Raw genomic sequence first — 12,182 nt, 5'->3', positions numbered from 1 at the left:
TAGCCATATAGCTCAACAGGACAATATAGCTCCTAGGATCACTCGGGTACTCAAACCCCTCCACCACAATAAGGTGGAAGTTCAAGGAGGGGAAATGTTTCTTCTGGTTAACTTGGTTATTACCTGTTGTCTCTTGATATGTGTCCTCAGTCTTTTAGAGAGAAGAATTTAGACGTCGAGACTGAGATCAAGCAGAGTAGACCAGACCAGGCAGAGAGCAGACAACCAGGAGACATTTGCACTGTGAACCTTCTCATTCAAAAACATACATTCAATAGGTATTTATTTATTTATTAGATGATGAAAATTCCCATAGTGTTTCTTTTTCAGCTGATTGACAGAGTTATTAACTGTCGTTTATAGGCAGGAGAGGAGACGGGACAGCTGCACTGTGAACTTAAAAAAGATAAGTGCACATTTATTTCAATCAGAACGCCTTTGTGTGTGAAAATGATGACCTGTTATTTCTTTTCTGTCACCTGTTTTTGGGTACGAGGAGAGGAAATGAATCTAGACCAGGGGAGAAGAGAGCAGAGGAGCCATGTGCACTGAACAAATATAAGTAAACATTTATTCTGTGTCACTGTCAGAATTTCGGTAGTGATCAAAAGCTCTTGTGGTTGCTGAAGCTTTTTATCAGTTTTTATTGAACCATTTGTCATGTGACGTTTAGGCAGAGGAGGAGGGAAGAGGGCGTCATGTTTAACATTTTTAATCAATGAGATGATCAGACTTTCTATACTGACCAACAGTTCTTCTGTTGACCTCAGTTATTGTGTTATTCCCTTTAAATCTAATAAGAAAAACCTGTAGAGCCAAACACTGCTGCCTACAAGAGCTATATCTGGTTAAGTTTTCAGATAAACATTGGAGCATGCTGGGTGAAAGACAATATCCATGAGACACACATCCATGATCCATTTATATAATTTAACCCCAACCTTTATGCAGGCAGTTTTAGAATTATACCACATAAATAGAAATGCAATTATTTTAGTTTTAAAAGGGTTAATCAAACTAAACTGATCTACAGAAAAATTATGTGTAACAGGTTTTCATGGCAATGGTAATGTAGTGGAGTAGAAATCCACTCCTAGCTCCAGCAGATTTGATGTATCTTTGGGAGGTTCCTTGGCTACATCCTGAAGAAAACCGCCATTACTGAAACATTGTTTTTCCTTAATTACATCTGGCCTTCTATTTGCTACTATTCTCCCAGTGCTGGGTTTCAGTCTCAGTGTATCTATTAAACCTAGTGATGCCAAAGTGACTACCCCAAACCCTGTTAACAGAATACATCTTCATAGTGCAAAAGCTGACTAATAAAATCAAAATCTCTCTCATTAAATAACAAATGTAAACTAAAATAAAACATCATGTTGTTGAGCCAACATTTAAACCAATCAGCTCTTAGATCTGGCCAGAGCCAGGTGTTTCGCATCATGCCCTGAGTGCAGCTGGTGGAAAACAACAGCAGCACCTGCTTCCAAAAGCTGCAGATCTGTCAGTTGGTTGATATGTCTGTGTGTTAATGAAATCTATCCCAGCTCTGCTGTATCAGAGGACCTAAGATGTCACAAAGCCCAAAATATATAAGCAGCCCATCCTTCAAGTTTGATAGATGTTTTATTATGACTGGAAGTGTTTAACTAAGTATTAGGCCTGCCCTCCAGCCTCTTGGATTAGGATATGTTTAACATTCTTCTCTCCCTTGTTAAAAACCAACATCTCTCTATTAGGACCATCTCCATTTCTGGTTCAATTCCACATTTAAACACAATTCCTTTTGACTTTGCCTTGGTCTTTTCCAAGTCACAATGCTGTGTGGCAAGTTTGACATTTTTTTTTACATGGCCACAGCAATCAGGAAAACGTGGTCTGGCACTAGGAAAGACTTCAATAAAATACCTCTAGTCCTACTTTTAGAAGCATTAGTCCAGGGCAAATTAAAAAAAATAGAGCACAGTTAAAAGAAATCACTGTGTAAATGTTAGCATGTGGAAGTGTTTCTTTTCTTTTCCATTTTTCCCCTTCCTCCTAGCTGAACAAAGAAGGCCCCAGAGGCAGAGCTGTGCAGCTGCTGAATATTACTACATCCATGTGTTTTAAATAAGACCCCATTATAATCAAAATCATGAAAAAGTAATGTGGTTCTCTTAGACATTTAAATCTGAGTTAACCAATGTAGAGTTCAAGCCTTTGTGAGCATTTTTGTAGTTTCTAACTGAAACACTCTTTAGAACAAGCAGATTAAGGAACCATCAAAGAATCCATTATTTCTAACAAATATATTGCTCAGTTGATCTTATTTAAAGAAATACTACATGTTATTTATGAGCTAGTACCATTATGTGTTTGCCTTTTGACCAAATGATGATGCAACAAAGGAAATGTCTCTGTTAGGCAAGACAAAAAAAAGTTTACAAAGTAAAGAAAGGATGATGATAGAATCAGCTGCAGCATACTGAAATGCGTGTGAGGTAGGTTGCCTTTCCAACAATCTTCTAACTACATGGGCTTCACAGCTGCATAAATGTATCATGATACTATAGTTATGGGTTGTCCTGGTGCCCTAGTGGTCTTGCAGTGAATTCCTGGGTTCAATACAGCTGTCAATCTTTATTGCAAGTGTAATTCTCCTCACATTTCATGTCACTCTTCAGCTAACTAAAAAGATGCAGAGCTGATTGATGGCCTTATCCCATGGAAGTAAATCAGCAGGTAGCAGACATTCACCTAAAATAGGCAGTGACCTTTAACATTCACAACCTCCTTAATAAAAAAGGAAAAAAAAATAGAACACAAAAAATATGAGAAAATGTACTTGATTAAAACAGATAAAGCTTATTTAGACAACTTATATTAGCAGAAGAACAAAGTAGAAAGTGGATTTGAAGTGAATTCATTTTCAAGGAACCCAGAGGACCAACTTGTGGATGCATTCTGTGGAGCCTGCTGGTCTGCTATGCTCAGCCCTTTAGTTAAAAGTCACTGAGGGTGTCGCCTCACACCAGGACAGATGAGTTTCCATGGGAGGAACAAAGATGTCTGGCCAAATCCACTTTTCCTCGTTATTAAAATGGATGTTTCCGAGCTGTCAGAGGGTGAAGTCTGGGTTTTCAGAAACTCAGGCTGACTTCTCGCTGACAGTGGGCTTCCTCTGCCTATAGGTTCATTATCTCCCTCCCACTGTGTGGTATAGTAGGTTCCCTATGGCTTCCAAGCCAGCACAGCTCTGGCATGCTGTTCACTTCTCACTTAGCGGTACACTAATTTACTGAGACTTGACACTGTTTTCGGTCCATGGTGCAATTCCCACGTTCCAGCTGAGAAAATATATCATTAGTCCCTCATCGTGTAACGCTTGCCACGTTATGTTATAAAAGCTGGGTGTAAAGGGGCATGGATAAAACAGGAGCAATTTCCAGTGTGTCTCATTTTGATTGCCTGCTTGGAATAAGTGGTGGGTGTTAAGAATTTGAAAAGGGCACAAGATGCGGTGCTGAAAAGGCCATTTTGCTTACTAAATATTCCTGGGTGGCTGGAACACTGAGCATTTCCACTGCACATTTCTCCAGTAATGTACAGTATTACAGCCATATGAGTGTAGGTCTCTATAAGGCTGCCTTGAAAGTTATGGATTAATTAACTCCAAGCAAATTCTAATTCCATGCTTATTGTAGCCTAGGAATGCTGAATGAGATCTGGACTGAAGATGCATAATGCACAACTGAGTTCCTTCCCCAGCAGATGTTTATGCTGTAATGCTCCATGAAGAATAAAAGGAATCAGTTTGTTTACTTCCCTGAGTCCGAGCAACTTCACAGTAGACAAACATAAGAGTGAAGACCCCTTTTGGCACAACACAACAGGTTTCTGGATTTTTCACTTCACAAACATTTTTACAAGCATGACAGACTGTGACAGAGCAGGCCGCAACAGACAGCTCTGTCACCTCAAAACGACCACCCCACAGGGCCACATGAGACGGCTAAATATATTGCCTCCCAGGAAGCAAAAAGAAAAGAAGAAAAAAGAAGTAACCTTTGAGTGTGGCTTGATATATCTTATATCTTCATTAACAGGACACAGTCACAGCAAATTAGAGGCCAGCGGAAGTTCTTTCATTGGATGCTTTGTAGGCTTTACCACATGGTGACCACAATGCAGATGGCCTCTCATATCATGCATAAATGCCATGTTGTACAACTCAGTTACCCTGCTTCATGTAGTCATGTTTATGCTCTGTTTACTTAGTGCCCCTACTTATCCAGATTGCTTTGAAACCACCTTCTACATCTCTATCCCTTTATTTTCTTAATCATAAGTGCTCAAGTCATTCATGTGGCAGCAATTTGGGACAGCCGACACCCAGTGGTGAATGTGCCTGACCCACTTTTGCCCCCCCAAACACCCTCTGGAAAGCCACATCTATCACAGGAGCCTTCAGGGTCCTGACTGGCGGCCCCAGCCATTAAAGCCATGCCATCAGATTGTGTCTGCGTAGGTGGGAAGTACTACAACTTACAAAATGATGGTCTGGGCATATACTGTATGTATATAACCTACAGTAACAAACCCACCTAGCCCACCGTCTCTTGAGTAATGAGCATGGCAGTCTACGGTATTGTATTAAACCATTTCATAAGCTCTATAATCCTATTTAAACAGGCTGACTGTGTAGTTCCTGGATGTTTCTAACAAGCATCAGTGCTATATTGCCATTTTAATAAGCACCCATGTTACTTAACAGGTAATTAAAATAAATGAAACCAGCATGCCTTTGCAGTGGTATCTGTTATTCATTGCTTTTATCAGGATTAGTAGAAAAGGATTAAAAAATCCATTGATGCATTTATTGCATCCTCCTATTAGGAAACAAAAAAAGCAGTTAAACATTTTCTTGGATCCATAGTAGAAAAACATAGGTTTTGTAAGTGCATGGGCTCCAGTTTCACGGCCACAGAAGAGCATCGCCCTTTGACTCAGTGCAGACGATATCATCCACTTACAAGCCCTCACCATAAAACCCTTGTGCTACGCAGTAAGCCCCGCTTTGTTTCAAATTCATCCAAGTGAAAACATTTTTGCTCTAATTACAATGGTCTCCCATTGAATTTTCTTCCTGTGTTACACATGCTTTGGCAAAATTCTCATGATTGTGTCAAAACATCTCACTATTCATGAGTATTGTACCAAATGCTGTAAAGACATAGGGAATTAAATGTTAAATGGTTGTTCTATTGTCATGCCCAGTATTTCCTCTGTTGGTGTTTTCTGCTGAGTCTCACTAGTCTTCGTTGCCAGGGGGCACAAAACATACATTTTGGAAGAGATAATCAAATCTTCACCCGCGGATGACAGCTTCTTTGATATCTGGTTAGATTGGGATTTCTGGGATTTCATCTTATTAATGGCCAGGACTACCACAGTGACTGCAAAGTGCCAGCTATGAAAAGTGGATGTGGAAGTGTGCTGATATGCAGCTGCATATGTGCAAAATGTGCGTCAGAGATGACATTTCTAAATTTCACTATGAATTAAAGTTTGTATATGACAATACAGGAATGAAAGCTTGGCAGGGTATTAATCATATGAATCTGATGGATATTTTGCCAAAGTTCGGCCAGCATGTCACTATAGCAACCCGAGGTAACAATATGTTAGACTGGGTGGACACAACGTGATGTGTACAGAGCTATACCATGTCCCCATCTTGGTCTGATCATGCCTCTGTCATGCTGGTTCCTGCTTACCGCCCTGTGGTTAAGGTTAACAAGCCAACACGTAGAAACATCACCATTTGGTCCAGCTTTAATGTTACAGGACTGCTTTAAGAGCACAAATGAACAAATCTTCAAGGATGCACCAACATATAATGGTGTGGTGAGCCTGCAGGAGTATGCACCTGCCATCATCAGTTACATTAGTAAATGTGCTGAGGACATTTCCATCACCAGAACAATTGCTATCTACTCTAACCAGAAACCCTGGCTGAATGGGGAGGTTCATTCTCTTCTGAAAGCACAGGTCTCTGCATTTAGGTTTGGGGATGCATCAGCATTGAAAACAGCAAGGAGGAACCTGGATGCAGGAATTAAAAGTGCCAAGGCCAACTATGCTCTTAAAATACAGGGACATTTTTTCGCTAGGGACCTATGGAGCATGTGGACAGGCATCAGGACTATTACAAACTACAGTATAAGAAGAAGGACCCCAGGTGTCCAGCAGATCCTTCTTTACCTGATGCCCTGAATAAGTTCTATGCTCGTTTTGAGGCTTCTAACACCTCCCCCAGTACCAGGTTCACTCTACCACCAGGCGAACTACCATTTAGTGTTGTTGCTGAGGATGTGAGGAGGTCCCTGCTCAAAATTAACCCACATACTGCAGTGGGACCAGACTGCATCCTGGGACAGGTCCTGAGGGATGGTGCTTATCGGCTTATGGAAGTGTAGATAGACTTTTTTAATATTTCACTCTCCCAAGCTGTACTACCAACATACCCTGAGACAGCCATCATCATTCCTGTACCAAAGTCCTCCATAATGTCAGGTATGAATGACCATCACCCTGTAGCACTTACTCCTATAGTAATAAAGTGCTTTGAGAGACTTGTGATGGTCCATATAAAAGACACTATTAACATGAATGGGGATCCACATCAATATGCTTACAGGAAAAATCAGTGCACGTCTGATGCAGTTATCCACCAGGCCCTCATCCACCTGGAGTACAGGGATGCATATGTCAGGCTGCTCTTTCTGGACTTCACTTCGGCCTTCAACACAATCATCCTGTAAACTCCGGCTAATAAGCTGGCATTACTTGGACTTAGACCGTTGATGTGCAACTGGGTGCTGGACTTTTTAAACAACAGACCATCATTCTCAGTACCGTACACTCCTGAACTGGTCGACGGGGAAGCGGTGGTGACTGAGAAGAGAGTAGACAGTAGTTGGTACAGATGAATAGTGATGACTGTGCATCGACCTGAATGGTGAAGACTGGAAGGGCAGAGTAGGTCCAGGGTCCGGAGGAGAAGTCCGTAAAGAAGGAAGAAACAGCAGGAGAGGTGTGTGGCAACGAGGAGTAGAGAAACGGTAATGGTAGGAGCTAGGAGAAACACTAAGGACTGAGAGAACAACAACGACATAAGGGGCCTGAGATAGAGATTGAACTGGCAGGGGAGTGAAAGGAGAGCGGGGTATAAGTAGGGTAAAAACTAATAAGAAGCAGCTAGTGATAATCAGAGGATGTGAAGCCGGTGTGCCAGATAGTGTAATCAGGGCCGAGGGAGTGAAACAGAGTGAGGGAGGTGAGAGAGGCAGGTGAAGCCGGGCAAACCTGACAGGCCTTCTCCTGTACACTTTGCCAACTCATGACTGCTTGACCATATATCTGAGCTGTCATATTGTTAAATTTGTAGATGACATGGCTGTGGTGGGATTAATCTCCCATGACGGGTAGAGACAGGAGTTACAGCAATTCAAGGTCTGATGCAGGGCCAATAACCGCTGCATAAATGTGGAAAAGACTAAGGAGATGATCATAGACTTCAGGAGGAGTAGCCACTTTCACCCTCCCCTGTACATCGCAGGCACAGTGGTACAGGTGTTCTCTAGCTTCAGTTACCTTTGATAGCACCTTGCGGACATCCTTTCCTGGTCCATCAACACAGCCAGCATTGTAATGAAGGCCCACCATTGCCTCTACTTCTTAAGGAAGTTGAAACATGCTGGCCTTGGCCATCCCATCCTCCTCTCGCTTTACAGATGTGTAGTGGAGAGCGTCCTGACCCATTCCATGACCGTGTCGTATGGCAACTGCGCTGCAGCGGATAGAAAGGCACTGCAGCAGGTGGTTAAGGCTGCACAGAGAGTCACTGGATGCAACCTACCACCTATCAGCGACATTTAAGACAGCCGTTGCAGGAGCAGGGCCTCCAGCATCATGAAGGATCCCACTCACCCTGTAGACAGTCTGTTTGCCCCTCTACTTACAAGGAGAAGGCCAGCATTAAGGCCAGAACCTCTTGCCATAAGTCCAGCTTCTTCCCCGGAGCTGTTAGACTGATGAACAGTGCATCATGCAATAACTACTTTTGGATGCTGCTTATTGAGAGCAATATCCATCCATCCATCCATTTTCCTCCACTTATCCGGAACCGGGCCGCGGGGGCAGCAGTCTAAGCAAAGATGCCCAGACTTTCCTCTCTCCAGACACTTCCTTCAGCTCCTCCGGGGTGCCGAGGCGTTCCCAGGCCAGCCGAGAGACATAGTCTCTCCAGCGTGTCCTGGGTCTTCCCCGGGAAAATACAGATTGAATTCCTATTATCTATTAGAAAGTACTTTCACCAGGACTCCACTGCCCTCTCTGCAGAGCATTTACCACCGCAGGGTGCGTAGGAAAGCTGCCTCCATCCTATGGAAAGCACAGGTGCAATAATAAAATGCATGGTGACTGAATTTAGCTCCTGTTTTAGGGTTCTTTGAGTTAATCTATGGAGAGCAAGAAACAGCAGTCCAACCAACATATGTAACTTACAGCGATGACTTCTAAAGACACCTAGTGATAAATCTTGGTGCACAGTGATAAACTGATTTTTTAAAAAGCACACACACATATATACATATATATTTAATGAAAACTGTTACAATGGAGCCCATGAGGAAAAGTTGAAAACAGCACTTGATGTCATCCACTCAGGATATGGCATATCGCATTGTCCCTGACATTTTCACTTCGAAGCCAACCTCTTTTCTCAGGTGGGGATGACATCCAAAAAAATGTTTCATTTTTGGACCGAAATGAGACCACAACTTCAGCTGGGTCTTCCTTCCTTATCAGTGTCAGAGTCTTCCTCCTCTGGGTTGTACTGTGTCATCCACAACCTCTGACACTTCTTCCTCTAAAGCCTCCTCACTGTCAACCTGGCTTCTCTCCTCCTGATCACTGTCATGGTCAACTATGAAGTCCACAGCTTCATGTGCAGTATATCTCTTGGCCATTGTGCTGCCACAGACTGAACTGTGAGCAAGGCCTTAAAAAAGCTTTATATACCAGAGCTGCGAGAAAGTTGAATGATTGAAACAATTTTGCAGTTTTGTTTTTCAAAAGCCAAAAAGGGGCATAAGATGTGTGTGTGTGTGTGTGTGTGTGTGTGTGTGTGCGTGCATGTGCATGTATGTGTGTCTGCTCAAAGACACCTGCATGTTGAGTTGTGCGAAAGGAGTGTAGAAATGTTCTTGAACTCTGTTTTATACACTTACCCATTCATTTCCAATGACTGGTCATTTTTGACCAGGAACACCATGGGTGTATACCTTTTCCATAAAGCACACAAATTTTATACAAATATTTCAAATTAATTTTATGTGTTTAAATGCCATTTATGAACAAAGTCATGGAACCTCATGACAAACAGCACTTTAGAAAGGAAATTTGTAAGTCTGTCAGATTTGACTGAACACAACAGTTGGTGTAAAGTTTGACTGGTAAGAGAAGACTGGCTCACCTAGGCCCTGGTAAAAACTGATTGGTTATCAAAGAGAAATGCCCACAGTACGTTGATAGAGTTTGAAGTGGAGATAGAGAGAGAGACAGAGTGTGTGAACACAGTATCATGCTTGAACATTCACATTAGCTTCATTAACTGTAGTGAGGTGGCAAGTTGCTGTCAGACTGAAGTTAGTGCACAGCTCAAGACAATGAGCTGGACAAACCTTAAACCACTGCACCTTGCTCTTGTTGAATATACAGTATGCATAATAGTCCATGCAGTAGCCTATAAAAATGCAGACATTTTGGCTAATGTATTTTAAGATCACAACCAGCTGCTTGAGACTGTGGTGAGACAGGTGCTTTAAGCTCTGCACCAACAGTGCTTCACTCAAACTATTGCACTCACAAGAAAACATTTCCATGGCAGCAGTGGTTTGGCACTAGATGCCAAATGCCTTCATTATGAAGACAGAATGATTGTGCATAATAATAAGTTTAAAGATTAGGTTGGCCTTTACAAATTAGGTGATGTTGCATATTACAAAACATAACTGAACCGATTCCAACAGATAAAGAAAGTGCTGCTGTTATTTACTGAATCCAAAACCAAACAAAAGGGTCAGCAAAGATATCAGTGAACCAGAGGAAGTGAAGGTACATTGAGGGATTTTTGTTATTGCACAAGGTAGCCCAGGTGACCCCTGAGTTTGTGCTTTTTCATATTGATTGCTATTGATTGGGTGATTAAATATTGGGTGAATATTGTACTGTTTATACAGTATGTTAGGGCTCTATTCTTAACTGATAATAACCAATATACCCGCTATAGCAGTATTTCTTTATTTAAAAAAATACAATTTTGAAAAAACAGCTTAATTCATAACAATACAAGCTAAAAATAGATTTTGAAAACACTGCTATAATAGAGCTATAAAGCAACATAAATATAATCAACTCCTGTGTAGCAGAACATCTACCAAGACAATATTAGAGGGGGGTTGTCATAGTGGCGTGGTGGTTAGCGCTGTCACCTCACAGCCAGAAGGTTCCTTTCTGTGTGGAGTTTGCATGTTCTCCCTGTGCCTGCATGGGTAATCTTTGGTTACTCCGGCTTCCTCCCACAGTCCAAAGACATGCATCTAAGGCTGATTGGTGTCTCTAAATTGGCCGTAGGAATGAGTCTGGGTGTGTGTGGTTGTTGTCAGTCTCTGAGTAGGTTCAGAAGTGTGAAATGCAGGACCACTAGACTGAAAAACTCTTTCTTTCCCTCTGCCATCAGACTCCTAAACAGCTGAGGAGTTTGTTACCAGGAAATACGTGATGTACTGTTTACATTCTCAGTTTGCACATGCATAATTGCAAAATCACTACTGAGTATTTACACTCTAAGGCTCCCACATGACAAATAAACACTTTGGCCCTTGTCCCTTGACCCTTTCAAAAGCTTTGAAAGTCCCCATCTCATTATTTGGGAATATCCCATTCCCATTCCCATTCCATGCTGTACGTGATGTGGCAACAGTGGCCAAAGTGAGTATAAATACAGTACTTGCAAATGCATATTCAGACATCTGACAGAAAAACTCAAAGGAGCTGACAAGAGTCAACAGATCTGAAGAAATCTCATTGAAAAAACAACTCAGCCTTCTGAAGATGAAGATGTTCAGTGTTGCAGTTGCAGTGGCTGTTGCCCTCACCTTTATTTGGATTCAGGAGAGCTCTGCTGTCCCAGTCACTGAAGTAAGAACTTGACATGAGCTCATTTAATTCACTCATTAGCTGTGAATGTTTTGTTAAAATATGAAAACATGGATCCTACTGTAAACATGCACAATTCATTAACAGGTGCAGGAGTTGGAGGAGCCAGTGGGCAATGACAAGCCAGATGCAGCACATGAGGAGACATCACTGAACTCAAGGATGGTATGTTCAGTTAACTGAAGGAACTGAGGCAAATACTAATTCAGTAGCAGGTTGTTTTTATTTCCCTGATGGAGATGAACAAATTTTTTGTCTTTTACACACATGCCCCAATATCAATTTGCTTATACCTAGTACATGCTTGAATGGAGTAGGAAGAAGTCAGACTTATCCAGTCCTACCCCATGACATCATCTTACCATCATTGGTTTGCAAGCAATAAATGATTCATTTCTGCACACATTTGATCAGGACGTTTCTTGATTTAATCAGGGAGTAGTTAAAGTGTGCTCAGTGATGCAACTGCATCATATATTAACAATTTATCTTGCAAAAACTGTATGTGGTGTTTCTGCATATGCTTTGTTTGTTTCACAAACTTAAGGTCATGATCAGTGTCTAGTGTCAGCATGAAAAAAGCAAATCAAATAGCAAATTGATAGAGCTGTACATACATACAGTAGTTGTGTGAGAATTAAAGCAGAAAAATGTCATTGCAGTGTATGTTTATATACACAAAATGTTGGATCTGCATTTAACAGAGGATCATTCAAAATAAAAATGAATAAAATAACATTATAAAAGAGCACTGATATGGATGTATCTCACTGTTCTGCTGTAAGGGCAGGGAACTGGTCAGTGCCATGAATTTTATATAAGGTGATGGATGGTTTTGTACAAAACTGGGGTAAGACAGTTCTAGCCTTTAAATTGGAAAAAGTTAATCATGTTAGGCTTCTACCTTTAAAGACAGAATA

The sequence above is a fragment of the Monopterus albus genome, unplaced genomic scaffold (genome assembly GCF_001952655.1).
Source record: "Monopterus albus unplaced genomic scaffold, M_albus_1.0 scaffold33.1, whole genome shotgun sequence".
Taxonomy (NCBI): domain Eukaryota; kingdom Metazoa; phylum Chordata; class Actinopteri; order Synbranchiformes; family Synbranchidae; genus Monopterus; species Monopterus albus.
This window is presented reverse-complemented; position numbering follows the sequence as displayed.